We start from the raw sequence: 27,030 nt of genomic DNA, 5'->3' as shown, positions 1-27,030 counted from the left end.
TGTTGAATATGATCAAAATACAATGTACAAAAAGTCTCAAGAGTAAAAATGCAAAATCTTTAACATTAAAAAAAAAAAAAAACTTCTTTAAGCAAAAGATTCCCCTCAAAGGCAGGTCTATAATCAAGACAATAAGCTAGGAGCACAAAGATAGATCTTGCATGATTTGCAACCAATGGAAGCAGAAAATAAAAGAGATCTAAAAACAGATGCAGACAAATGGAAAGGAACCCAGAGAACAAAGGGGTCCTGTGAGAGGAAGTGCTCCAGTGTTGGCAGAGCAAGGCCTGTGCAAAGGCACTCAACAGCGCAGAGTCTTAGCTCTACACAGATGCCCTCCAGGCTTACAGCAACCGGAATTAGCTCATTAAAACCTTCAAACTCTGTTTTCTTCATAATTGAACCTATTTTTTGTAATAAGGATGTTAGCTTTCACGGAGGTTGCTAATCATCCGTTTACCCCCTCCATCCTACTCACTGTTCCCCTCATGTGCCTGACCCAGTTGTGAGGCAAGATGACAATGAGGCCTGGAATCCACGTGTGCTTGGGGTTTGTTCCTAACCAGGGAAAGACCAAGGTGGATGAAAGAACTGGGGGTAGGTGGGGGGGGGGGTGCTACAAACTGAAAGCTGGAGAGATGGCCTTTTCTCTTCTTTCCTTTCTGTCCTTTCTTTCCCCCACCTCACCCCACCCCCAGGCAGGGACTATTCTAGAAAGCAGACATCAAAAGGAAAATCCCAGCAGTGAGGGGCTGAAATTGGGGGGAAAATGTGATGAGGCATAAAAGAAGAAAAAAAAAGGCTGCAAATAAAGAAAAAGGAGGCTTTTGTATCAGAAGGGGTCCTTCTGAAAACTACCTCAAATTACAGCACTTTCCACATTTGCTTCACGACGGGTAGCTTCACTTTGTACCCGACACCAGACCGCATTTGGCGGTGTTCAAAGGAGAAAGTGAGACAGATGCAAATGGACCAGAATTTGGTGGTTTGCAGCCACCACAGAGAAGCAAATAGGCAACTCTAAGAGAAGCTCCTTTAGATTCGCTCTGTTCAAGGCAGCCGGACTCGTGAGAGGTTCTTCAAGGCGCCATTAAGGAAGGAGCATGGAAGCAAGTCTGTGGTAGAGCAAACTGCTGCTGCTCCGAAGGTGCACGCAGGTGTGCACTAGTACCTCGACTAGGCTGGTTCTCTCTTTTATTATGCTGTTGGACAAGCAGCCATGAAGGAATTAGTGAGGCCAGACAGAAGGGTGCTATCTCTCACAAGCCTCAGGACTTAATGATCAGTTTCTTTGCATCCCGGTCAACAAGTTGTTGGGTTTTTTTTCCCTCCCACTACAAGGCAAAAGAGACAGTGTGGTGTGAAATGCCTCAGGTGGATCATACTGTAAACCAGGCAGAGAAGTAAACTGTACCACCACCACCACCACCACCCAGGCAGCCACAAATCAGCCCCAGGAGGGCAATTCTCAATCCTAAGCCTACACCCACAACATGCCCCTGTCTTTTCTTCAGACGGCAGGTGGCTACTGTTATTTCCTGTCTTCAGGTGGGTTTTCCTCATGAATGCCTGTGCAGGGTCCAAAGGCCATCCACTAGGCTTCATGCTGTCTACTGTCAAATTTGATTCTGTGCATGTCAAACCCTAAAGACCCACAGTGAGAAAACGAACGGCATTTGGCAGCAAGCGCTCGAGGCATAGGCTGAGCATGCCTTGTGGGGGCGGGGAGGGGCCACAACTAGTTCATATAGCTGATATTTTTTGGATTTTGGAATCACTGCCAAGACTTTAGTGGATGAGCACCTCTAAATCACTGTCCACTGCTCCTTCCTAAGGAAATAACCCAGTGCCCTCAGAAAAGGTAAGAAGCCTAAGACAGTCTTGCAGATCAGACATTAAAAATGCTCCACGTTTTGTAACATTGTCCTTTTTCTTTGTTTCAGATAGTGTAGCTCTTGGCTTGCCTGAACACCTCTGGAGACCAGGCTCACCTGGAACTCTGACAACTGCCTGCCTCTGCCTCAGGAGGAGTGCTGCCTTTAAAGGCATGCATTACCACATGCACCTGAAAACATTTTTCTTCCTGTAGATTTGTCTTCCTCACTCAGAATTATTTTAACTGTACAAGCTGAGGGGGTAGGAGTACGATCATTCAGGATGTGTATACAGCATGCCATGATGAAACCAGGACAGATAGCATTTTCATCTCCTTAAACATTTATTATTTATTTGTGTTGGTATACCTTTTATATCTTTTCTTCCAATTCTCTACAAAAGGAATTTAAAACATAGAATGCATCACAGATTTGCCTAGCATCCTTTCTTAATTTTTTTTCTTAACTTGTGTGTGTGTGTGTGTGTGTGTGTGTGTGTGTGTGTGTGTGTGTGTGTGTTGGTTGGTTCTCTCCTTCCACCTTTATGTGGCTTCCAGGGATTGAACTCAGGTCAGCAGGCTCACACATGGCACAGCAAGCGCCTTTGCTCTCTGAGCCTCCCTGGTACCCCAGCTGCCATCCTTGTCTGACAGCCAAGCTAATTTTCTATCATTTCAGTTTTAGGATATGTGCTGGCAGGTGAACACTAGATCTCCAACTTTTTGAGCATCAGATCAGCACTCCAAAAGTTTCACATCTCAGCTCTTCATATTATGGGTGATCAAAATGCATCATGTATGTTTTCATAGTTGAGCCAAATGACCTACAGTAGTTCCTTATACCACTATAAGAAGTATGTGAAAGCACTGCTATTATTCAAACCACATGTTTACTAAATGCAAAAACAAGTAAAATAAATTCCAACCAATGATGTCAACATACTGACATGCTGATGTGAGCAAAGCACGCACTTTGGATACATACACTAAGCCTGCAGTGGTGTTCTGTACGCTCTACAGATATGACACCCTAGAATAATGAAAAAGCACCTGCTGTGTGTAGACTGTAAGCAGTGCCCTAGTTGAGCTACTCTCTTTTAACTCTCCTCTAGGCTCACTATTAACTGAAGTGAAATATAATGTCAGGAGACACTTTTACATTACTGCATTCTCCTGTTGGCCCCTCCCCATCACTGATACCAAGTGTTTGAGCCTACCTGAAACATTCTCATGTGGATTAGTTGGCTCTGGTACAATCTGGCTTTATTGATGAAGAATTACAACTCTGGATGAAAATGCAATAGCCACGCATCAAGTTCAGATGCCAGAGTAAATCCTTACTAAACTTGCAGCCATGTACAACCGTTTGACATCATGATACGATGTTGTCATCTACAAAGTTCACACTTTCAAAACTTCCTTGACTTGTAACTTGTCCATGAAACTGCTTCCACAGAGGAGTATGGGATTTGGGGTGACCTAGTCCCTACCTCCTGGTCCTTGATCACTTATATTTGGCTGCAGAATAAACTATCTCTTATTCCTCTTAAGAAGAGAGCTGACATAGGGGAGGGGAGTAAGGGGAAAATGGGAAAGAGGGAGGAATGGGAGGATACAAGGGATGGGATAACAATTGAGATGTAATATGAATAAATTAATAAAAATAATAAATAAATAAATAAATAAAAAGAAGAGAGCTGAATTTGGAGGGTGGGGGGCAGAGAGTATAATGATGAAAACCTTTCTAATGTGTGTTCCAAATATGTTCTCTTGAGTCAGAGAGAGAAAGCTAGAATTACAGGTAAAGCAGCCAGAGTTCTGTATAACCTAAATATCACTGTATTAATGTGAGCTGCAATAAGTGTATTGAGCACATGAAGACCATGTCCAAAAAGGTTGAAGGTTGAAAACCCTGAACTAGATATCATTTGTTTGCCTACCACACAGTTAGCTGCCAGATGCCATGCTAAGTAGCAAAGATAGTGGAGTAAGTAACAGAAAGGGTATTTGCTTTTGCAGAGTACTCAGTCTAAAAGAAATTACCCAAAGCATGCAAACAAATGGCAATAGAAAACAAGCAAGCAAAAACCAAACTGAGAGAGAGACACAGAGAGAGAGAGAGAGAGAGAGAGAGAGAGAGAGAGAGAGAGAGGGAGAAGAGGAGAGAAGAGAAAAGAAAAGAAAAGAAACAACAACAAAAAAAACTGATCAGTTTTGAAAGCCTGAAGCACTGATACTCTAGAGGACAGGAAAGGAGAGAAGAAGAAAACACAGAGTAGATAAAAGCTTAACTCAATGGTCCAGAAGTTATAAAAACACACTCAGAAAAAACAAAGTACTCTTTTTGCCTAGACACCAAGCAATGCTAAGGAAATATGGTAAGGCATGAGACTGGAGAGGTGAGCAGCTGCCAGGTCACAAAAAACGTAAGAGGCTATGAGAACCAGTATGCTTCTGCTGAGAATGAAGCCTGGGCATGTGCCTAAGAACACAGGCATGAATACTGGCTCTTTCCTCCAGCTAAAACTCAGTTAGGAACAGTTAGGTGCGGGAGGTCTGTCCTTGGACTTTGCTCCACATTAAATGGGCTTTTGCAGGCTGCTCTGGGAATCTGACCCACCAGAAGAATATTGTGTCCATGGGAAAATGCCATCTGAATTCCAAGCAGACTTCCAAAGATGCTTTCGGAAACAAATCCTTTCAACCATTGTTGGAGAATGCCTGGAAAGCAAGGAAAGGCAGGACCTCACCTTGCTCCACAGAGATGCTGTTGACAAAAGACTGAAGTTGGATGTGGTGGCACTGGCCTTTAATCTCGGGCTGAGTTCAAAACCAGCCTGGTACACCAAACAACTTCCTGGACAAACAGGGCTACACAGACAAGCGTTGTCTCAAAAAAAGGGAGGGGGCACAGAATACTAAAACCACTATATTCTCATGTTGATTTGTAGGATTATATATTTAATACATGACCACAAAATGGCATTATGTAGAATCTACTATATATTTAAATTACCATCACCCCCAAAAACATTAGGGGTGACTGGCTGTTTTCACTCTAAATAAAGACAACACCAAAACAGAGTGGAGGACGCTGTAACTTTGAAGGCAACATGGATGATAGCCAAGTCCCTTAAATCAGAGTTTTCCTCTGTCCTTGCCCAATCAACTCTCAATTATCCAAGCATTAATTAAGCAGAGATGATAGTGTCATGTACCATCTGATCTTACCCAGAGGCTTCTCTATCATTTTTCACTTTCTTTTCACTAAAGATCCCTTAGCTCACCCCTCTGGCACCTGGAATGCCATTTTTTTAAGTCCCACTCCCAATACTAGTGGTAAATGACACAGAGGTATATGTCATTTCCCAGAACCACCCTCTTCCCAGGCCTCCTCAGGTGATTGCACAGTGGTGGTTCTCAAAAGTGAGTGTGCATAATTATCACCAGAGAAGAGTGGATTAAAATCCATATTCCCAGAACTCTGGGAGGCAGCAGCAGGCAGATCACCATGAGTTCAAGGCCAGCCTGATCTACAAAGTGAGGCCATAACAGCAACACTACACAGAAAAACCCTATCTGGAACCCTCCCCCCCCCACACACACACACACAAATCCATACTCATAGTTGAGCTGATATGTGCCTGCCATCCCAAGGCTGAGGCAAGTGGACTGTAACAAGCTAAGAGTTGCATTCCAGGCTAAGGTGGACTCGAGTGAAACTCTTTATTCAGTAAATAAAGAAATACTATATTCACAGACCAGTCTCCCTTCTGGCTTCAACAGGTCTTAGGTAGCACTGGGGATTCAGCATCTTTAATACCCAGAGAGACTCGGAAGCCAAAGAGTCAAGAGCTATATACACTGACAAGCACCGCTACAGGTATTTTAGCCAGCTGAGCCCCCAATCCTGAACATGCAATCTCCTACTAGACACCAGAAAAAGAAAGTCAACAGAGACCATCTCAAAAGAAGAAACTTAAAACAAAAACAAAAAAAAAAAAAACTTGTTTAAAAATGTTAATTTGACAGCCAAGGATACACAGAGAAACCCTGTTTCGAAAAACCAAAAAAAAAGAAAAAAAAAAAAAAGTTAATTTGCACAGCCCACCTCAATTCGTCTCAGCCTCTTACCTTTCACTAGATGTTTCCATTTCCAGGGCTCAATGCTGCTGCTGGGTGACCAGAAAGAAAGGCCAAGGGGGGCCGGTCTTCCATAATTCACATTAATGCTTTTTTTTTCTAATACATGAATAATCAAGACTTGGCTGGGAAGAGGAATATGTGAAAGGCAAATTCTCCTCAGCTGCGAGGTTAAATGAGATAAAGAAGGCCCCCTGTTGGTGGGGAGCTGTGAGGTGATAAATGAACACTCAGGATCCCTGCCTAGTTTCATTCACGCTGTTTTGCCAGGAACAAGGCCTCACAGCTCCGAGCATCATCCCATTACTGAGCTGGAGAGAAATAATCAAGCGCCTGTGTTTTTCCACGCTTCCCTGCAATACCTTCAATGTCGTCAGCACTTCATGTGAGGCCCCCATTGGTACCTGAGTGCTGTTGGCTCAATCCAGCAGTAGAAGAGGAAAAGGCTTGGATGTCATCTGACTATTTTGAGAGTGAGAAAATGGAGTCCGGAGCAAGCTGGCTTCAGAGAGGACAGATCTATGGTGAGAGTGCAGGTAATCGGTAGGAATCTGGCCTCTGAGAGGGACAGCTTTGAAGAAACACTCCTTTGTCTCTTGGAGTTGTCTTCACTCCCCCTCTCCTCTCTTTCCTCATGGCTTGTCTCCTCACACCACCAGCATGGGCATGGATCATCATGATTGCTTGTGTTCCAGTTTACCTTTTGTCCCTGTTGCAAACTGCCATCATCAGCCTCTTAGAGTCCCAATTCTAATTTCCTGGGAGAGGAATACAAATTGCATGGGCTCATCTTGTCAAGCCTGTGTTCCTCTCCAAGTGATGGATGGGCTATCAAAGAAACAGGTGGCCCACTCTTAGTTCAATTGAACTGTGCCAGGAAGGCAGGCTCTCTGGCACTGTTGAGCCTCTACCCCAACACAGCTGGCACAGGCACATTTTTACCTTCAAAGGGAATATGGGCAGGAAGAGCATTCAATTCTACATCCTGAGTGCCTAACAGATAGTTTGGAAGAAAATGGTGTGTTTACCTTTGAGCTTCAAACACCAACAATCTTAATATTTTCCCCCAAAACCACCCCCATGTGTATCAAATGCTCTGTCTCTATCTCTGTGTGTGATATTTCTCTGCCTGTCTCTGTGTGTGTGTGTGTCTGTCTGTCTGTCTCTGTCTCTGTCTCTCTTTCTCTCTCAGTGTGTGTGTGTGTGTTGTCCTTGGGATGGAATGCAGAACAGCATAAACATTAGACAAGCATTCTACCACTGAGCCACACCACACAACTCTAAATCTTACATTCTTAAGAAAAAAAGCCAGCATTTTACCCCAAACCTGGAACCTATGTCTCTTCGTCCCTACTAAGGAAACCTCATTAAACTACTAAAAGAATCTACACAAGTGGAATCCAGGAAGGTCACATTAGCAACCAGCTCCCCCAAGGGAAAGAAGGAAAAAATAAGAGCATAAGACTGACAAATGCTGATAAGTGGACAGCACTGTCCTTTAACCCATCTTTCTACAAACACTCAGTCCATTTGCTTTACACCCTATGATCATCTTATCTTCCTCAATGTTCCACCAGATGCCACGTGAGGTTGGTGTTCAGTGTTAACTAGAATGAAGCAAGCAGCATCACAAACTGACAGATGGCAATTGAGAGCTTATCATTCTTGGCTTATTTCATTCCCAGGAGGGGTACATGCCAGAGACTAAAGCACGCTAGCTATGTTGACAGCCACCTAATAATAGCTGTCCATATTTCTACTACCTCTTGGTTAACCCTTCCCCCAGATAACCTTTTCTCCTATTAATTCCCTGGTGTCAGAATAACAAATAACACTCACAGGAGACTCAATAGGGGCTTTACTAGTGACAACTGCCCATTGAGAAGAGACAGAAGAGAAAAGAACAAGAAAAACTACTTGTAATCATTGTAGCTTGGAAACCTGGGTTTAATTCCCAGCATGTAAAAACACTGGGCATGGTGCTGCAAACCTGGAATCTCAGCATTCTCAGGAGGTAAAGGCAGGAGGATCAGAAGTTCAAGGTCATCTCTGGCTGCCTAGGGTGAGTTTAAAGCCAACATGGCCCAAAGAAGAACCAGTCTCAAGCGGCGGGGAGACTCTAAGAATTTGACGTGTATTTGATGTGCAGTCTTTTCTCTTAATTATCCCTGAGCAGTTTTAAGAGCTTCCCTATAACTCTTAACAGTATTACCTAATTTTTAAAGTTTCTATTACCATATATCAATTATATGCAATGAGTTTCATTATGACATTTTCACAGATGCTTATAATGTATTTTGATCATATGAAAGCCCTACTACTCTCTCTTGGCACCTCCCATTGAATTCCCTTCCTCTTCTCAGCTAGTCTCAATTAATTTTTTAATACCTTTTTTTCTTTCTGCTTCCTTCCTTTGTTTCTCTCTCTCTTTTTTCTTTTTCTTTTTTCTTTCTTTTTTTTTTGGGGGGGGGTAAACTCAGTGAGCTTAATTAGGGTGGCTCACAGAAATATAGAAACTTACCGGTAGCTATAGCACAACTGTCTCTGTATCCTTAGGGAGAGGTGGGGCCTCCTGAGCACATCCCAACCACTTGATAAATTACAGAAGTCAGTGGAGAAAAATGGGCAGTATGGTAGCTCTGTTCACACTCGACAGCAGTTAGCATCCCTTCTATCTAGTCTATATGTCACCTGCCATCCTTTCTTCAAACTAGCTCTTCAAAATCTCTTATCTTTCTTTTCACACAAGGGAAATAATGCAGCTGTTAAAGAAAATGAAGTATTTATTTTCACTGGCGTAGAAAACACTCCAACTCTATTAGCAAAGGGGAAGTTTCAGATAACAAGGAGTCATGCCACTTCTGTATTTTATTTGTTTTTTTTTCTTTAATGTGTAAAGATAAAGCCCTAAGAGAATAAGTGCTAGCCGTTACTAATGATTATCCTGGCAGGTGGAACAACAGGAGGAGGATTTTCACTTTCTCTCTTTGCCATTTCTGACTTCCTGAAATTTTCTTTACAGTGCATGTGCTTCCACAATCAGGAAAAGGCTCTCTTTAAACCCTTACAGTTCTACAGTTGGCACATTAGAAATCAACAAATTAAGGTACAGATGGTTAGACAGAAGTAACTCACCCTGCCTCAAGCTGATGTACTCAGTACAGTAGCCACTCTTACTTTCAGTGAGGGGAGCTAGTGTTGTAATTGAAAAATCATTTTTCTTTTTCATCAAAATGATAGCACTTTAAAACACTTGCAGCACACACTGAAAGACAGTGTTGGGTTGTGTTTGTGGCTTTTGGCTAGCTAAACACTCTATCACCCAGTTATACCAACTTACTTATTTAGTTACTAATTTAGAAAAAGTCTCAGCAAATTGCCCAGCCTGGCCTTAAACATATGATCTTCCTGTCTCTACTTCCCCAGTATCCACTATTACCACCCAGTATTAGTCTGATTCTACAATGTATGGTGGTTAGTTAATATTCTGGGAGTCTAACAGCACTGGCTAGAAAAGTGAAGCTCCCAAATCATCAGTTTTGAAGTATGTCCCTGAGCCGGTGAGGCTAGAGGCTTACTTGCTGCTCAGCCTCAAGAATTGAGACCGAGCAGCAAATATCTCCAGAGAGGAGGATGAACACAGGGGAAAGGTGAATGGCAAGAGGACCTACACCAAGAATTTACTCAGTTCTTACTGATTAAGAATCAGTCATCAAATTGCAGGGCATGGTGGCACACGCCTGTAATCCCAGCCCTTAGGGAGGCAAAGGCAGGCAGACCTCTGTGAGTTCGAGGTCAGCCTGCTCTACAAATCGAGTCCAGAACAGTCATGACTACACAGAGAAACCTAGTCTCAAAAACCAAAAAGGAGGAGGAGGAGGAAGAGGAGAAGGAGAACCAGTCATCATACATGCTGTTACTATGAAAAGGAACTCTGTATACACATCCTTAAGGTGCACAGAGAGGGGATGCGTGGAAGGCTCAGTGGTTATACTCTGCTTTTGTCATGGGTTACAATACCTGTAACTCCAGTTTCAGAGGATCCATCGCCCTCTTCTGGCCTCTGGGAGCACTGCATACACATGGTACACAGGCATATATACAGGCAAAACACCCATGCGCGTGCATATGCATGCGTGCACACGCACACAAACACACACATACACATACACAAAATGAACATTTTTTAAGATACATAAAGAGAAAAGGCTGCTAGTTAAACTAGTAGTAGAGTTGCTCTTCCTGCTTTCAGGCCTTAGTCACTAGAGACATATGTAGGCATAAGGTTATTGTGTAATTCAAAGGCTGATTTCTTTACCCCTGTACCTGGTTGAGATTCTTGCTCTGGGAATCTCCTGTCTCAGTATGTGTAAACACTGCTCTCTAAGTGTTCCCTGGTATGCCAATAAAGCAGCTCACTGCCAATTGCTGAGCAAGGAAGAGACTAGGGCTGGACTTTCTACCTGCATGGGAGAAGTTAGAGAAGGAAGTAGGGGATTCAGTCATGGGAGATGTCCAAGAGACATCAGGAGAGAGGAACTGGAGCCAAAAAGCCATCGAGTGCAAGGATTTCTCACATTTACCCTGGGAGGGACCCAGATTAGTTTAGAGCGTTAAGAACAGAGTAATAACTGCTCAGGTATTGTGCTTCAAAACTTGTTAAAATAATATAATAGAGTCTCAATTATTTGCGTGCTAGCTGGGTTAAGAGACAAACTAAGAAACAAACACACTTTTATAAAAATAACCCCCACATAAGGAACATAAGATTTCCCTGACTCAATAGCAATGCATGTTCTTCCAGATGACCTTCTGAGAAGGCAGGGGCCATCTTACCACTCTCCAAAAGGCAAGCAGAAGAATCGGCCATGCATCTACCTATGACCAAAATATATTATACCACATCAGCTGGGCGTGGTGGCACACGCCTCTAATACCAGCACTGGGGAGGCAGAGGCAGGCAGATTTCTGTGTGTTGAAGGCCAGCCTGGTCTACAAAGTGAGTTCCAGGATGGCTGAGGCTACACACAGAGAAACCATGCCTTGAAAAACAAATATATATACACATATACATACATATATATGTATATAAAAAAAGAAAATGCAAATAAATAAATGCACAAGATGATGATGATGATGATGATGATGATGATGATAATAATAATAATAATAATAATAATAATAATAATAATAATAAGCACTTGGGAGACAGAGGCAGGCAGAACTCTGTGAGTTCAAGGCCAGCCTGGTCTACAGAGTGAGTTCCAGGACAGCCAGAGCTGTGACACAGAGAAACCCCGTCTCGAAAAAGCAAATAAATAAACTAACTAAAAATAACTTTTACAGACATAGATGAAGGGGGCTGTGACACTAATTCCATTTCCCTGGATACATAAATAGAATGGGAACATATTCAATCGCTCCAATAAAAGAAGGTTGTAACTTGGGGGGCAAAGTAATCTGCCTGAAGCCTACCCAATACATCAAACTATTCAAGCATCAAGAATTTGAAGGCCATGGTTTACAGTGACTAAGGAGCTTGCCAAAGAAGGCCTCCTCAGAATCTCTTTCTTTCAGACAGCTGCTTCTCTTAACCTTCAAGTAGGATTTCACAAAAAGGTTGTATCACAATCTTTCAACTGTCATGGACATGAGTACAGCTGTATCACAATCTTTCAGCAGTGTGTTTCTTCTCATTCTTGCCAAGGAGAAGGTCATGGATACCAGTACAGTTGAGGCTGAGAACTTCTGAGTTAGCTCCTAGAAGGAGGTCTTCACAGCATTTTACTGGCTATCTAGGAATATACCTCTGAACTGGTCCTGGTGAGCCCATCTTTCTTTTCTAAAACCCCCACTAGGGCAACTCTCTCAGCCTCACACATTTCCATGTTAGTGCTACATAACACTCCTTCTTTGAGCCATTGCTCTCCTCTCACATTCATACAATGCACTCTTAGAAGTTCTACCCACTGATGACAGAAAATAACAGTCCAGAGTCACTGCGTACCTGGAGCCCAAACCTGTTAAAGCAACAGTTGGTTCATCAACCTTCCTAATGTTGTGACCCTTTAATACAGTTCTTCATGCTGTGGTGTCCTCCCCCATATAATTATTTTTGTCACTACTTCATAACTATCACTTTGCTACTGTTATGAATCATAATGTAAATACCTGTGTTTTCCCATGGTGAAAGGGTCATTCAACTCCCCAAAAATGTCAGAACCCACACATTGAGAACCACTGTGCTGAAGGCCAGCCAGCTAGTGTTGTAATACAGCCTATGGCATTCACCAATTACTGCTGTTATTTCTGAGGATTAAGACAGCAACAAGAAAACTCCCCTTCAAGCCAGGCCAGCTTGCCAATGCAGGGGACTATTAACCCCCACATAAGGAACATAAGATTTCCCTGACTTAATATCAATGCATCTTCTTCCAGATGACCTTCTGAGAAGGCAGGGGCCACCTTACCACTCTCCAAAAGGCAAGCAGAAGAATCGGCCATGCATCTACCTATGATCAAAATATATTATACCACATCAGCTGGGCGTGGTGGTACACGCCTTTAATCCCAGCACTGGGGAGGCAGATTTCTGTGAGTTGGAGGCCAGCCTGGTCTACAAAGCGAGTCCAGGATGGCTGAAGCTACACAGAAAAACAATGTCTCGAAAAACAAATATACACACACACACACACACACACACATATATATATATATACAAAAAGAAAATGCAAATAAATAAATGCAGTGATGATGATGATGATGATGATGATGATGATGATGATGATGATGATAATAATAATAATAATAATAATAATAATAATAATAATAATAATAATAAAGAATCCTTATAAGTACAGGGCACTAATCTCGGCTATGTAGGATGTTAAAGCAGGAGGACTCCAATTTCAGGTCTTTGCCAGGACTACAGGACAAGTTCAAGGGGAGCCTGGACAAGTTAGTGAGACCCTGTGTCAATGTAAATCAGGGCTGGGAATGGCGTGTGTGTGTGAGGCTATCTCCTCAAGACTGCCCCTGAAAAGCACTCTTACAAAACACATTCAAGACAGCATCATTATCCCCACTTTGGAGCAGGTAAACTGAGGTTCAGAGCAGTACAGAAATCTGCCCAAGTTCAAAATGACTAACGAGAGATGGAGCCAGGATTTGAATTCATTAGTATTTGATTCTAGTACCTAGAAGAACTAAGCAAGAACCAGTCATGGTGGCACATACCTATAATCCTGGCACCTCTGGCGGAAAGCCAACCTGGACTACCTAGTAAGACTCCATCCTACACTTGTAACCCTAAAACTATACCATTTCCATGATCTATAAATATACTCAATTTTGCTAAACATCATAGGTGGACAGTTCCACATTGATTTTGTTTTTTTTTTTACTTTGTTTTATACTGGTTCTCATGTAATGCAGACTGGCCTAGAACTCATTATCTAGCCAAAAATGACCTTGAATTTCTGACCCTCCTGCCTCTACCCCCTACCGCCTGAGATTACAGGCATGAGCCACTATGCCAGTTGAATGTGTTGGGGAGGGGGGAGCAAATGCAGAGCTCCGTGCATATTAGGGAAGCACTCCACTATCTCCAGACAACCCCTGCCCTCCAGAAATTTGTTTTGTCTCCTTTTTGGTTTCCCCTTTCTTCTTACCCCGCCCCTATGGCAATTCAGCCCAGAACTTGGTTGTTTCCTCCAAAGAGGCCTCACTAAGGAAGCTGTTTCACTCTGTAAAAGAAAGACGTGCTTCTCCCAGATGTTGTGCCAGCCCCTCCCTGCCCCACCCCCTGCCCCACTCCACCCTCAGGAAGGAAGATCGAGCCCACAAAACACTGCCCTTTCTCTCAGCCACTGAACAACTTGAGTGAGCACTTAACCATTGGGAGGTAGGCTAACACATGGCGAGTTAACTGCTCACTATGTCCCAAGGCCCCTTCCGGGTCAAGGGTTTCTGAGGATTATTTTTTTGTTTTGTTTTGCTTGGTTTGGGTTTTTGGTTTTTGGTTTTTGGTTTTGGGGGGTTGTTGTTGTTGTTGTGGTGGTGGTGGTGGTGGTGGTGGTGGTCGTTTTGTTTGTTTTGTTTTTTTGAGACAGGTTTTCTCTGTGTAGTCTTGGCTGTCCTGGACTCACTTTGTAGACCAGGCTGGCCTCAAACTCACAGAGATCTACCTGCCTCTGCCTCCTCTAGTGCTGAGAACATGTTCTCCCAGGAAACAGCTTGTTCCTAGACTAGGCAGCCTCCCTGAGTCAAAGTGGGCCTGGAACAGGAGAGTAGAAATGGCAGTGGCTGGGTCAGGTCAGCAGGTACATTGGGGCATGGGAAGAGTGGGTGAGAAGAGAGAGAGAATACTCTCAGTAGCTTTATTCTTTACAAAAGGACCTTAGAGATCTTTGGGTTAATAGCAGTTATTAAACTCATGTTGTTAAAGTCATGACAGAACCATGGAAACTTAAGCAATGTAATAAAGGAAGGGTGAGGTCAAGAAAGGGTATGTAGAAGGAGATATATATATGAATGCCCAGCCTAATTCAAGGTTAAGAAATGAAATTAGACCTGGCATGGTAGTGCAGGGCTCAGCAAGATGGTTGTTGCAGGTTTAAGGCCAGCCAGGGTTGTACTGTGAGGCCCTGCCTCCAGTGTAAAACCATAAAACTAAATGATAAATAGAAATGAGATTTTAAAAATGTTTTCAAAAGAAGAATTGTTAAAGGATGCAGGCAAGAGGAAAAAGCGCATGCAGGTGCCCAGATTATTTCTGAAGTCACCCACCTTTCAAGACACCAAGGTCTGGACTAAGGGCAATTCTTGCTGCAAGCAGAGATGGGGGATGCTGCCTCCTTCTACAGAGGCAGGTCACTCTCTGCCACTCCTCAACTGCCAGACTCAGCCTTCTCTGCTGCGGTACCCATGCGCTGCAGGAAAACACAATAGCTGCAAGTGAATGGAAAAGGAACTGATTTGTGTTTGCTAATAGGGCTGGTTTTGATGGAGTTAGTCGATCATTCCTGCCCAACCTTATCCAACTGGGGACCCAATAACCCACACTCTATCCCAGTAACTTGCATGTCCTTGGCCAAGATGATATAAATCCCCGTTCGTGGTATTCTCTGCCTCCATTCTACCCATGTGGCACCAGCTCCCTTTTCTCCCATCATAGATCCACTGCAATTGTTTTCTATTTTGAACCAAACCCATGGTTTTCTTTTTTCTCTCCATAGTTCTACCTAGAGCTTTCTAGACTGTAGCAATTTCAATATTGCTATTCGTTTCTGTAGATACTTGGATTCTGGGCTAGGGATGTAGCTCAGTGCTTGCCTAGCATACACAGGGACACAAGGACTTTGGTTAGCTGCCAACTATCTCGTAAGCCAGGTTGCTGGCTCAGACATATATTCCCAGCACTTTGGAGATACAAGAAGAGGGATCAGAAGTTCAAGGTCATTCTTGACTACACAGTGAGCTCAAGGTCAGCATAGGGTTTATGAAACTTTGTCTTGAAAAGAAATTCAGTTTCCATTGGACATTAAAAAAAAGTTAAGCACAATAAAGGTTCTATATAATCCTGTACTGTTCCATACAAGAGCTACAAGCCTCTGGCTATTCTCACAGTGTCTTCAACTATATAAATGAAAAAAAAACTTCAGTTGCAGTAAACACATGCAATAGCCACATGTGACTTGTAGCTATTGTAATGCATAAAACAGACATAAAAACCAGCCACCTCAGGGTGAAGTGGTACACGCCTTTAATCTCAGCAAAGTCAGGCAGATCTGAAATGCCATCCTGAGACCCTGTCCAAGAAAAGAAGAAAACCAGAAGCATCTTTTCTTTGCTTGGTAAACTTGATAATCCATATTTCATAGAAAAAAAGTAGCCAGAATTTAGAAGACAGCCCAAGTCGCCAGCCAAGTTTCCACCTCCTATCATTGATCCCAGTGAGTTCTGTAAATGTTTCAAGTAGCTGCCACATGACACATAGAAAAGGAACAAGCAACAAGGCCTTAGACCACTTTCAACAAAGCACTAAGAGACTAATTAGTCTGTCTATGGCTTACTATGCCCTCTCCTAAGCTGGGGGCAGCCAAAGCAAACCACCACCCAGTCCCTCCCCTGGGAATGATAGTACTTAGATAAACACAAAAGAGGACAGAAAGAGATAAGTGCCAAGAGAAAGGCACACTGTGCTATAAAGTTCAATAGCAGAGAGATTATATCAAGTGGGAGGAACTAGGGAGGGTCGCATAGCCTATAGCTCAACCCAGCTCTGGAATGGGGACTAAAGGGCCAATAAAACTAGGCTAGGAGTCAGAAGGATGAAATTGAAAAAAAAAAGCACACACACACACACACATACAGGGACAAGGGGAAGTGAGTTAGATCCAGATCCAGTCTTCCTTTTCAGAAAAACAAGCCAAAGAAACTACAAAAAGTAATAATTATTTGAAATCCTTTCAATAATCAAAGAATTATACACTAATCTAGATACCATTATTTTAAGAGTTTGCTTGGCTGGATGGTGGTGGCGCACACCTTTAGTCCCAGCACTCAGGAGTCAGAGGCAGCTGGATCGCTGAATTTGAGGGCAGCCTGGTCTACTGAGTGAGTTCCAGGACAATGAGGGCTACACAGAGAAACCCTGTCTTGAAGAGAAAAAGAGATTATTTTAGTCAGACTAGCTAGTTTTGCCAAAGGGACGGTGGCGCAGGCTCTGTCTGTTCTCATTACTGTGGGAATGTCAACAGCCATTACCATGGTCAACACAACCTTGAGCGGCTTCTTAGTGTACATCCTCTAACTCGGTAACTCTGTCTCATGGAAAAGACCTAAGAAGCTATCCGACACACAAAGATTTATGCAGAAAGAGCTTTTTTGTCATGTTCTTTACAACTACAAAGAGTAAGAGGTACATAATTATCAGGTACATTATGATCTAGTTACACAATGGAATACTATACAACCAGTACAAATTGACTGACATACATTTTCAACATACACAATGTTTGTAATAATCACAAAAGTGGGGCCAAAAAGCTGATGAGATCCAAGACAGGTGCGACTGTATAAACTAATATGGACATGGGAGAAGAATGTTCAAATCTCAGTGAGGAGATCATTATTGCTTTTGACTTTGTCCATCAGGGACTGGGAAAGTATGTTCTGTAAATTAACTCTGGCCCACTGAGTGACTATATGTAATGTGTGGTTGGAACATAGCCAAGGAAACAGTCATTTACATATTGCCATTTACCTGTGACTGCTTCTGAGCTTCGAGAACAGCGTTGAATAGTTGTGACCTGGCCTACAAATCTTTGTAACGTTTATTACTGAAGCTCATTACAGGAAGAGGTTGCAAGCCTCTCTGTTTTCCAAACTCTCTATAACAATGACTGTGTTAGTATTTTTCTAAAAGGTGTATTTCCTGTTTGTGGCCTTTATAGAACAGGGTCCCAAAGTTAGAAAACACTTGAGAACAGTAAAAGTTTCTGAAGAAGGTGGGCCATGGCAGGGCAGGATCCCAGGCAATCAAACAGGAAAGCTGTCATTTAGGAAGACAGAATTTAAAGGGTGTATCTGGCAAAGGCTATGATTTGTCAGCTGCTATGGTCTGGGGCCACTCCTTATTTATTGGAGGTTAGCCTAGGGTTTGGCATGTTACTGCTTTCAAACTTCTTCCTTTGAATGAACTCTGGGACACAGCCTCCTCCCTGTCTCAAGGGACCAAAGGAATTTCCCCTCTAAAAAGGGCGACAGGATGTGTGCATTTCTGAGCTCCTGCTGGAGTTACAAAGTTTAGGGTGATGTTCCAAGCTTCCTCAAGTAAACTCCTTTTCCAAGGCTTTCTTATGCACTACTCTGCAATTTAGAAGTGAATGGGCAAACAGGAAGATGACTCTGGGTAAAGTGAGAGAAGAGGCAAAAAGGAGAGAGCAAAACTAAATTCAAAACTACAGGCGTTCTGAGATCTACCCACCCTCAGGGCCCAATCTCAAGGGCTCTGGGACCTGTCCCCAGCAAAGGAGCTCCGCCTGGTCTGGTTAGTTTCACTTTCAGGAAACAGCAAAGCCTCCCTATTCAGAGGCTCCCTTCCCCTAGACCTGCCAGGCCTTCCGCACCTGTCTCCAGCCTACCTCGGCCACACACAGGAATGCAAGCAGATGACTGAAATCACTGTTCACCATTCCTCTGATGTGTTTTTTTGTTTGTTTGTTTGGTTGGTTGGTTGGTTGGTTGGTTTTTCGAGACAAGGTTTCTCTGTGTAGCCTTGGCTGTCCTAGACTCACTTTGTAGACCAGGCTGGCCTCGAACTCACAGCGATCCACCTGCCTCTGCCTCCCAAGTGCTGGAATTAAAGGTGTGTGCCACCACGCCCAGCTGTTCAGCATTCCTCTCAGCCATGAGCACAAGCACAGAAAAGGGATAGAAATGATCTGAGGAGTAGCTTTCCTTCCAAATAAACGCACTAACACACACACACTTACACACACACACACACACACACACACACTTACACACACAAAAAAACAGATTAATCATTGGCAAAATGAGAAGCACCATTTTCAGTATTTCGACAAACTAATGCTGTGGATTTCATTTGGAGCATCGTTAAAAAGTGGAACCATTTGCATCTAACTCTGCTCACTTTTCTCCCTTAATTGTGTTTACATTGTACTTTATTGAGAAGAGAAAAGACACAGAATACACCAAGATGCTCAATTATTTAACAGATCATACTTAACATTTTATATTTTAAAACAGACCCATACCAACAATTGTTCTCAGGAGCTTTCTGAACCATTTAGCTGCGCTGCTCTCCTTCTAAATCAAATATAAGTAATTTGTTGTCATAGCAATGCTTCTTCCGACTCCAAAATAGTTCAATACATGCTTTGTTTCAGCAGGCAACTATCTGTCTACCAAAAATTGGTCATTATCTTCCATCTTCTTGACAAATGTCTTATTAAATTTAGCTGCCTGGCTTTTACAGTCATCAGATGATAGTGTTTCTATGGCACTTCCTGGCACCTGTACAGGAAAGGGGCTTAGAGGACCTCTCAGGAACTGCCGGCAAGCATATCACAGCAAAGTCACTGGGTGACAGCCAATCATGGAAATCATGATGACAACCATCCTTGGCATTATTCCCCAGCTTTTACAGTTTGTAGAGCACTGTCACTTACTTTACTGTATTCAAGGCAGGGCAGGCGAGGTGCTGTCTGTAATGCTTCTGCTACACCCTGCACCACCATCAGACCTTTATCTGTACACATCACTAGAGGAAGTGACACTTGTTCTGTCCCTTCTTTCCTGAGGCTGACTTCTGATTTTCTGTCCTTTTGATGTGGTGTATAATAAGGTAATGAGGACAATTAAATAAATAAGATGGCTGGAGTTATAGCTACAATAGAGTCCTGAGATAGCATTTTGTCAGTGCCTTGTGCAGTGGTCCAGTGATGATATTAGGCAGATGAGAGATCATATGCCAGTCAGTGCCGATGTGAATGGTAATCGCCTATGTGTGGGCCAAGCTATAGTTTACCACATAGCCTCACAAAAGTGATCTAGGTCGAACTGTATCTCTTGGCCAGCCATCCCCCCAACACACACAAAGACATCCAGATCACAGTGTGTGAACCTACAACCTTATTCTCTGCCTTAAAGATTATCCACTGGTTAAAAAAAATATATATATAGGCATGACTAATTGTTGTTTTGAATTGCTGTTCCTTCAAGCCCTGCTCTTTATTTTCATGCATCCATGGTCTGTATTATCTGTAGCATCCTCCCTCTATCAAATTGGATGGTTTTCATCTCACACTACACTTTTGTGAGAAACGCAAAGTGACATTTGCCAACGCAGAGACAATGGGGCAAACAGACAGATATCTAGGAGTGCCTCTTTTCCTTTTGTCCTTCTTCTATTTTTACTCATGATTGTTTTGTTTCTGTAATCAAAACTGAATAAAGATTTACTTCAGAAAACCCAAGAGACCAAAAAAGGGAGGACCATTGTGAGGACATGAAAAGACACTGCCTCACCTGCTCTGGCTTCACAAAAATTCTCTGCATGGAAAGGAAGATGACTAGTGAGGGCTTATTTGGGAAATGTAATCAGAAAGAGGAGCTGCCCTAACAGAGCCTGAAAATAAGATTTCACAGCACCGTGTAGGCTCAAGAGCTGGAACTGAAAAATTCCATTCCCACCCGGATGTGCCCAAATGCAATTTACCTCTCAGTAGGACTTCCCACTTCACAGAGTCTGATTCTGCTCAAAAATCAAATAAAAAGAGACAGTAAGTTGCGATCATTTCTGTCACTTGGTCTTTGTGAACACTTGTCTCCTACAGATTGTAGCTTTTCTTTCTCAACAGAGTGAACAGAAGAGAGAAATGATTTAGAACACCAATGTAACTATTATCTCAATTTTTCGATACCTCACACCTATCCCACAATTATAACCACAAACCTAAAAGGAGAAGAGAGAAGTCAGAAGATTTGAGTCAAGGCCTCCACACACCAAAAAAACAAGCAATAGGAAGAAGCCTAGAAACCTGTCTCAACCTCCAAGTCATTAAGGCCTATGAACAAGAAAACTCTGCCCCGCCCCCAACTCTACATCCAAATCCAGAAGTGTGGAGCTTTTGATGATGTCTGAGAGTATCAGACACTTGGAGGGTATAAGGAGGTTAACTTTGTTTGGCAGTGTCAAATTTAGGAATTTACTAGAATTCTTTAAGTGAAAATGCGCAGTTTTTACTTTAAACATGTTTCTTCCCTGGGGCTCAAAATCCAATTTCCCAGCCCACCTCGAAGGATGCTTTTGTTATCAGCATGCCAGCTTTATTGATCTTGTACAGACCAGGTTTCTGTGAGACTGCTCTATGAAATATTTGATAAGTGGATATGGCAAAAGAAATGTAAATAATAAGTTATTACACCTAATAACATAGTTTTAAAACACATATAGTAAAAAAAGAAACATCTAAATCTACCCTTGTGACAGTAATGTTAACAGCTTTACAGGAAGTTGTTAGACTGAGCAATTCTATAAAATTCTAACAACAACAACAAAAAAAAAACTTCAAGAAAGAGATCTCTTTTTCCATGCAAACTATTGCCAAATTTAGAAAAGGAGGAAGCACTTACCCTACCCATTATATGAAGTTAATAGCATAAACTTAATACAAAAACCTGGCAGAAGAAAGATGAAAAAAAGAAAATGGTCTGTGGTAGCTCAGGGCCTTTAACCCAGTACTTGAGGGGCCTAGGCAAGCAGATCCCTGAGTTCAAGGTCAGCCTGTTCTACAGAGTGATTTCCAGGACAGACAAGGGCTACACAGAGAAACCCTGCCTCAAAAAAATTAAAATTAAAAAAAAAGTCACTCAGAAATACAGCTATCACATTCAGGAACAATAAAGAAAATAATACATCATAAACAAGGAGACTTGATTCCAAGAATGCAAAGTCAGTTCAATAGTAGATAATCAATGCAATCCACATTTAAAGACTAGAAAAAACAAAAGCAATATGATCATCTCAATAAAAACTGAAGTTTGTTTAAAATGCAACACCCATTCATGATTCTTTTTTTAATCTTAGCAAACTCAGAACAAAAGGATCGACCTCAAACTAATGAGTATCTGTGAAGAAATCCACAGCAGTACCACACAGACTGGTGCAGCATTCAGCATAGCCTTTAAGGCAAGGAATAAGGTAAAGGTGCAAGCTGCTGCTACTTCTACTAAACACTATACTAGAACAGTAAGATAACATGGGGAGATAAGGGGGCTGGAGGGATGACTCAACGCTTAGGCACACTTTCTGCTCTTAGAGAGGATGAAGGTTCAATTCCCAGCATCCACATGGTGGCTCATCAGCACCTGTAACTCCAATTCTAGGGAACATACCGGGCATGCATGTGGTACACATACATGTATGGAGGCAAAACATAAAGTAAAATATATAGATATTTTTAAAAATCCAGAGTTTGGCATGGTGGCAGAGGCAGAAGGATTGCTATGAATTTGAGACCAGCCTGGTATACCAAGCAAGTCCTGGACAGTCAAAGCTACACAGAGAAGCCCTGTCTTGAAAGGGGAAAAACAAAACACCTAAGGAAATAGAAAAATACAGATTAACTGCAAATGAAGCCACAAGTGTCCCATTTATCAATTATGTATGATTACCAACACAGGTATCTCAAAAGAACCCCCAAGTAAATTAATTATCATTAACTTAAAAGTACTTAGCAAGGTTTATAGATAGAATCACAAACAAAAAACAATCATGTTTCTAGACACCAACCCCTGACAAAATTATGCTCCAGTTAAAAGCAAAATGGAGATGAATATCTGGCTGGGACCCTAGGATCTGGGCCCAGATCACATGTTTTCTCATTCAAGTTCTAACCCATTAGTTACATGGCGCTGGACAAGCTAATTCTCTTTAAGAACTATAATGAGCATTAAATGAGATAAGACACATAATGTACTTAGAACAGTGCCTACCACAAGGTAAGAGATGACTAAATGGAGCTGTTCTAATGACTGTGAAGAAGCAGCTACGAGGTCTGGTACCCAGAGCCCCAGGGCTCTATTTGGCTCCAAAACATCTCCAGGGAAGACAGTCAGAGAGCCACCTGTCATAGGAGCCAGTGAAACTTGCCCATGTTTTCCCAAAGGGTGGGCACTGAGCTCCCACACCTAGCATACAGCTCATTACCCACACACCCTGCTGTCTACAGAGTAATTAGCAGAAGAACACACCACACCCTCTCTCTGGAGACTTCTGCCCTAATCTTACCAGCTCTTTAACTCGCAGCAAAAGTCAACAACTCCAAGTTTCCTGTGAAGATGAAATGCAGACTTCCTGGTAGCTATCCTTCATTATGCAAAAAAAAGGCATATCTCAGCCCCATTCAGGCAAGGCTGGAGAGCTCCATGGGTTATTAGAAGAAAGGTGATGTTACCGACTCTATAGGCAGGGGAGATGATATCTTTTTAATACTTAACACGTATCACATAGCAGCCTCAGAGCTTTAGAAAAATATTAACTCTTAGGTGGGAACAATAGACTCAGCTATGAAGAGTGTGTGCTGCTCTTCCAGAAGACTCAAATTTGATTCCTTGCACCCACCCATCTCAGGAGCCTCACAATCACCTCTTCCTATAGCTCTAGGGGATCCAATGCCCTCTTCTGGACTCCACATGGACCTTCACTCACAGGCACATACACACACACACACACAACCAAAACAAACAAAAAAGAAAATCTTTATAAAGAAAAAGAAACAATCAAGCAATCAGAATGTAAAGTGAATAAATTAAAAATAAATAAATTTAGGGGCCGGGCGTGATGGTGCACACCTGTAATCCCAGCACTCAGGAGGCAGAGACAGGTGGATCGCTGTGAGCTCAAGGCCAGCCTGGTCTACAAATGAGTCTAGGACAGGCAAGGCTACACAGAGAAACCCTGTCTCAAAAAAGCTAAATAAATAAATAAATAAATTTAATAAAAAAAGAAACATTGAAACAGTTCTCCAATCACCTGAGAGAGTGGATAGACTTGCAATTTGTCCCAGGAAGCACCCCTTCACTGGAAACCACCTGCCTGTGCTTCCACATCTGGTCCCCAGGTAGGTTCTTTCTCCTGACAATATTTAAACCCTCTGGCTTTATTTATTTTATTTTTATTTTTTTTAAAGAGCCTGAAGACATGCATGAGGCAGAAAGAGAGAAGAAAAGAGCCCAGCCTTCCCTGCCATGATGGGCTGACAACTCTGAGAACAGTCCTTTATTATAAAAGTTTTAAACTTCCTAAATCCAGTTTGTTTATTTTAAAAAACAAGAACTTAAAGGCCTAAGGACACTCCCGCCCCACCCTGTAATAACAACATTCTTTTCTTTAAACCAAAGCCCAGAGACTAAGGGTGAAGCTGAATTCTGGAGTTGTTGTCTAGCATGCAGGAAGTACTTAATTCTACCACTCATGCCACAGAAACCTGGACCATGCCTACAACCCCAGCACCTGGGAGGTGGGGCCAAGGATGATCCCAATTCACTACCATCCTTGGCTATATAACAAGTTCAAGGCCATCGTGTGCTTGGGGCCTCATCTTAAAAGAGGGGAAAAATACCAAAACTAAATGGAATGTCATTTTGTAGATGATTAGCCTTAAGAGAAGATAGAAAAATGAAAAGGAAATGACACTAGAACTAGTTCTGTAGCTACTTAACTCCTAAAAGCTTACAAGGAGCTAAACATGGTCACGGCCCAGTGTTTAGACTGTTTCACTTCTAAAAGCAAAGCTCTCTTGCAAAACAGAACACACATTCTTGCCATTCTAACACAGCATAATACAATAGTAGTATCTCATACATATTTAAGTCCACTGTTAACTTACAGCCTTTATTTGATGGTTATAAATATCTTTAGAGACCACAGCCTTGAAATTAAATAACAACAGCCACTTTAAGAAAACACTTCCTGACATGGGGCTAAAGGCAAAGAAACTCCATTTTGTTGTTAAAAAAAAAATCCCACAGGAAAAGAAAAGCAATGTGTAACTGGCTGAGAATACTGAAGCCATTCGATGCTGACTGAGCCATCTAAAATGCATCATTCAATTCTTCTCCATTTTTATGTCTCTGACACTTTTGGTGCTCCCCCACCCCACCCCCAACCCCCTCGAATCCTGTTCGGTTTTTCCATTCTCTTAAAAAGCAAGAAATAAACTGTCATCACGCGTCAACTGAGAAGCTGTGTCATTACTGCCTGCTCCAACTCTCCCCCAGATGTAGAGCCTGGGTCTCAAGGGAGGGAAGTGACTTACTCAACGTTGCAGGTGACGGGGAGGTCTTCAGAAACAGTTGGTCCCCCAGTACAGAACAGATCTCTTCTGACCAGTTCTCTAAAAAAAGCTTACAGAAAATTGTCAACAGGTATGTCATAGACACAGTGTAAAATGTCCTTCAATGGTAGGTTCTAGTACTTTAGCACATATTGACCGACCCTAACCCAAAAAGCTAGCAAAACAATACCCAAAATCCTAATCTTTTTATGTGCTTACATGACCTGGCTGTAAAGCCTATGCAAAAGGATCCAAAATCTGAAACCCCTCTGAAATCCAAAGTACTTCTGTTACCAAGATTTGTGCATATGAAATAGTCGGCTTCTACTTAACCACAGTGGCTTTGGGATCAACCAGATATTAAATACCCATACTGGCAGCATGGCCACTTTCTAGGTGTGTGACTCCAGCCATGCTGCCTAACCTAGGTGGACTTTTCTTTTCTGTATATAACTTGAAGATGCCAAATTATGTATCTATGGATTCCTCGGGATGCCTGGCACATGGTGTTGCTCAGCAGATGTTAGGTGAGACTGTGACCACATCCTCCTCATGCTGCGTGAGAAGAGTCTGCAGGTTCAACTCCCCCATCACCACTTCAGATTACACCAGCCTATTTCAGGGAAGCCCCAAACTTGGGTCTGAACTGCTGACTTAGGACCAACAAGAAAGAAGGAGCTTTAAATAAAATTAAAAAAAAAAAAAAAAAAAAAGCTTGCTGGCTAGCACCGTTGCATTTATTCTCAGGCACCTTCAGTCTCTGAGGAAAACAGAGCAACTGGGGATAGGGGAGTCAGAAATACACCAGGCCTGGGAAAGGGCCTTAGAAGGATTAGTTTAAAAAAACAAAAACAGAAACAAACAAACAAACAAAAAACCAGAGTCTCAGCTACCCTAGTTAAAGGGAAATCAGCCATGCCTGGTCTTGGATAAGAAAGTGCTAGCCCCTTCTCGGCAATGTCTTAAGAGAAGAAATGGCTGCCTAGAGAGGGGGTGTCATTTTCTTCAGTAATGTAATCACGGAGACTTGCCCATGCTCTAGTAAATAACCAACCTCTTACACACAGGCAGGCAAGGAGCTCTAATTAACTCAGTGGGTCACACACAGAAAGACCAAATATAAATAAATAAATAAATAGTAGTTAGGGACTTGCTTGGAAGATGGGTTTTAGCAGCAGAGGGAAGGGGTTGATCAAGGAGAATGAGAGGTGAAAGAGCTTTCATTATATACATATATAAAACTGTTAAAAACTAAACACAATGGACATACACACACACACACACACACACACACACACACACACGCACGCACACACGCACACACACGCAGGGAGGGGAGCAGAATAGACATTTCAGTCCCTCTCTCCCTCTCCCAAACCACAAGGAAGGCTGGAGGCATAAAGCACAAAATGGAGCTCTCATTAAACTTTTAATATGGGACATTAGGTTCACTCATCCTTCAAATGAGATAGAGTGTCATGTAACCTCAAAGGCTGATGGCATGGCAGGCCAATCATGACTCTGTTACTCCCAAGTGCCATGGCCTTTGGGCAAGTACCTTCCTCTCTGAGCTTCTTCCCCATCTGTAAAACAAAGGTCGTGAACTACATACAGAAAGTCAGCTCCCTCCTACCTCTCACATTTTTCCTGGACAAGAATTCAGGACGAACCTGCCACCTAGAAATGCAGTGATTGAGTATAAATAAGCCTTGACAATCAATTCCCTGGGGGCAGGAACATGTACCCTGGTTTCTCCCACCTCCCATGCAGGCCCCGAGTAATTGCTTAATAACTGTTAAATGATGTAGATTCACCACACTGTGCTTAGCATATAAGATGCTTTTTACAAGTCTCCTCAAATCTCTCTCCCACCAGACTTTTTAAATGTGGCAGATTTTACCACCCCTGGGCTTTTAATACAAAGAAGCATTGCACAAGAAAACAAAGTTCTTTGTCATACGTGACGGTGATTGACTAGCTCGGTGACACAAACTCTGCTCTTTTTCCCAGTATAGAGCAAATCTGGATCTGAGTGCTGGAACCCAGCCATCCTACAAGTTGTATGACTCAGAGTGACTCAGTTAAGGTATTCACCCTGAGTCAGTACGAGGCCCCACAAAGGCCTCAGAGACTATTATGGAAGAACTC

The 27,030-nt window shown here is 42.5% G+C and overlaps 1 protein-coding gene across 9 annotated transcripts in view; it reads right to left on the bottom strand.

Annotated features, from left to right (window-relative positions):
• Nucleotides 1-27,030, bottom strand: part of Tmem164 (transmembrane protein 164) — a 158,884-nt gene that overhangs the window by 105,534 nt on the left and 26,320 nt on the right. For 3 of the 9 annotated variants that reach the window (XM_051140895.1, XM_051140894.1, XM_051140898.1), the window contains exon 1: nucleotides 14,804-14,946. The exons of the other annotated variants lie outside the window; for them this stretch is intronic. The gene's annotated coding sequence lies outside the window, so the exon portion shown is untranslated. Of the gene's footprint in view, nucleotides 1-14,803; nucleotides 14,947-27,030 lie in introns of those variants that run through there. 9 annotated transcript variants of the gene reach the window in all.

Source organism: Acomys russatus, chromosome X, assembly GCF_903995435.1.
Source record: "Acomys russatus chromosome X, mAcoRus1.1, whole genome shotgun sequence".
NCBI classification, from domain to species: domain Eukaryota; kingdom Metazoa; phylum Chordata; class Mammalia; order Rodentia; family Muridae; genus Acomys; species Acomys russatus.
This window is presented reverse-complemented; position numbering and strand designations above follow the sequence as displayed.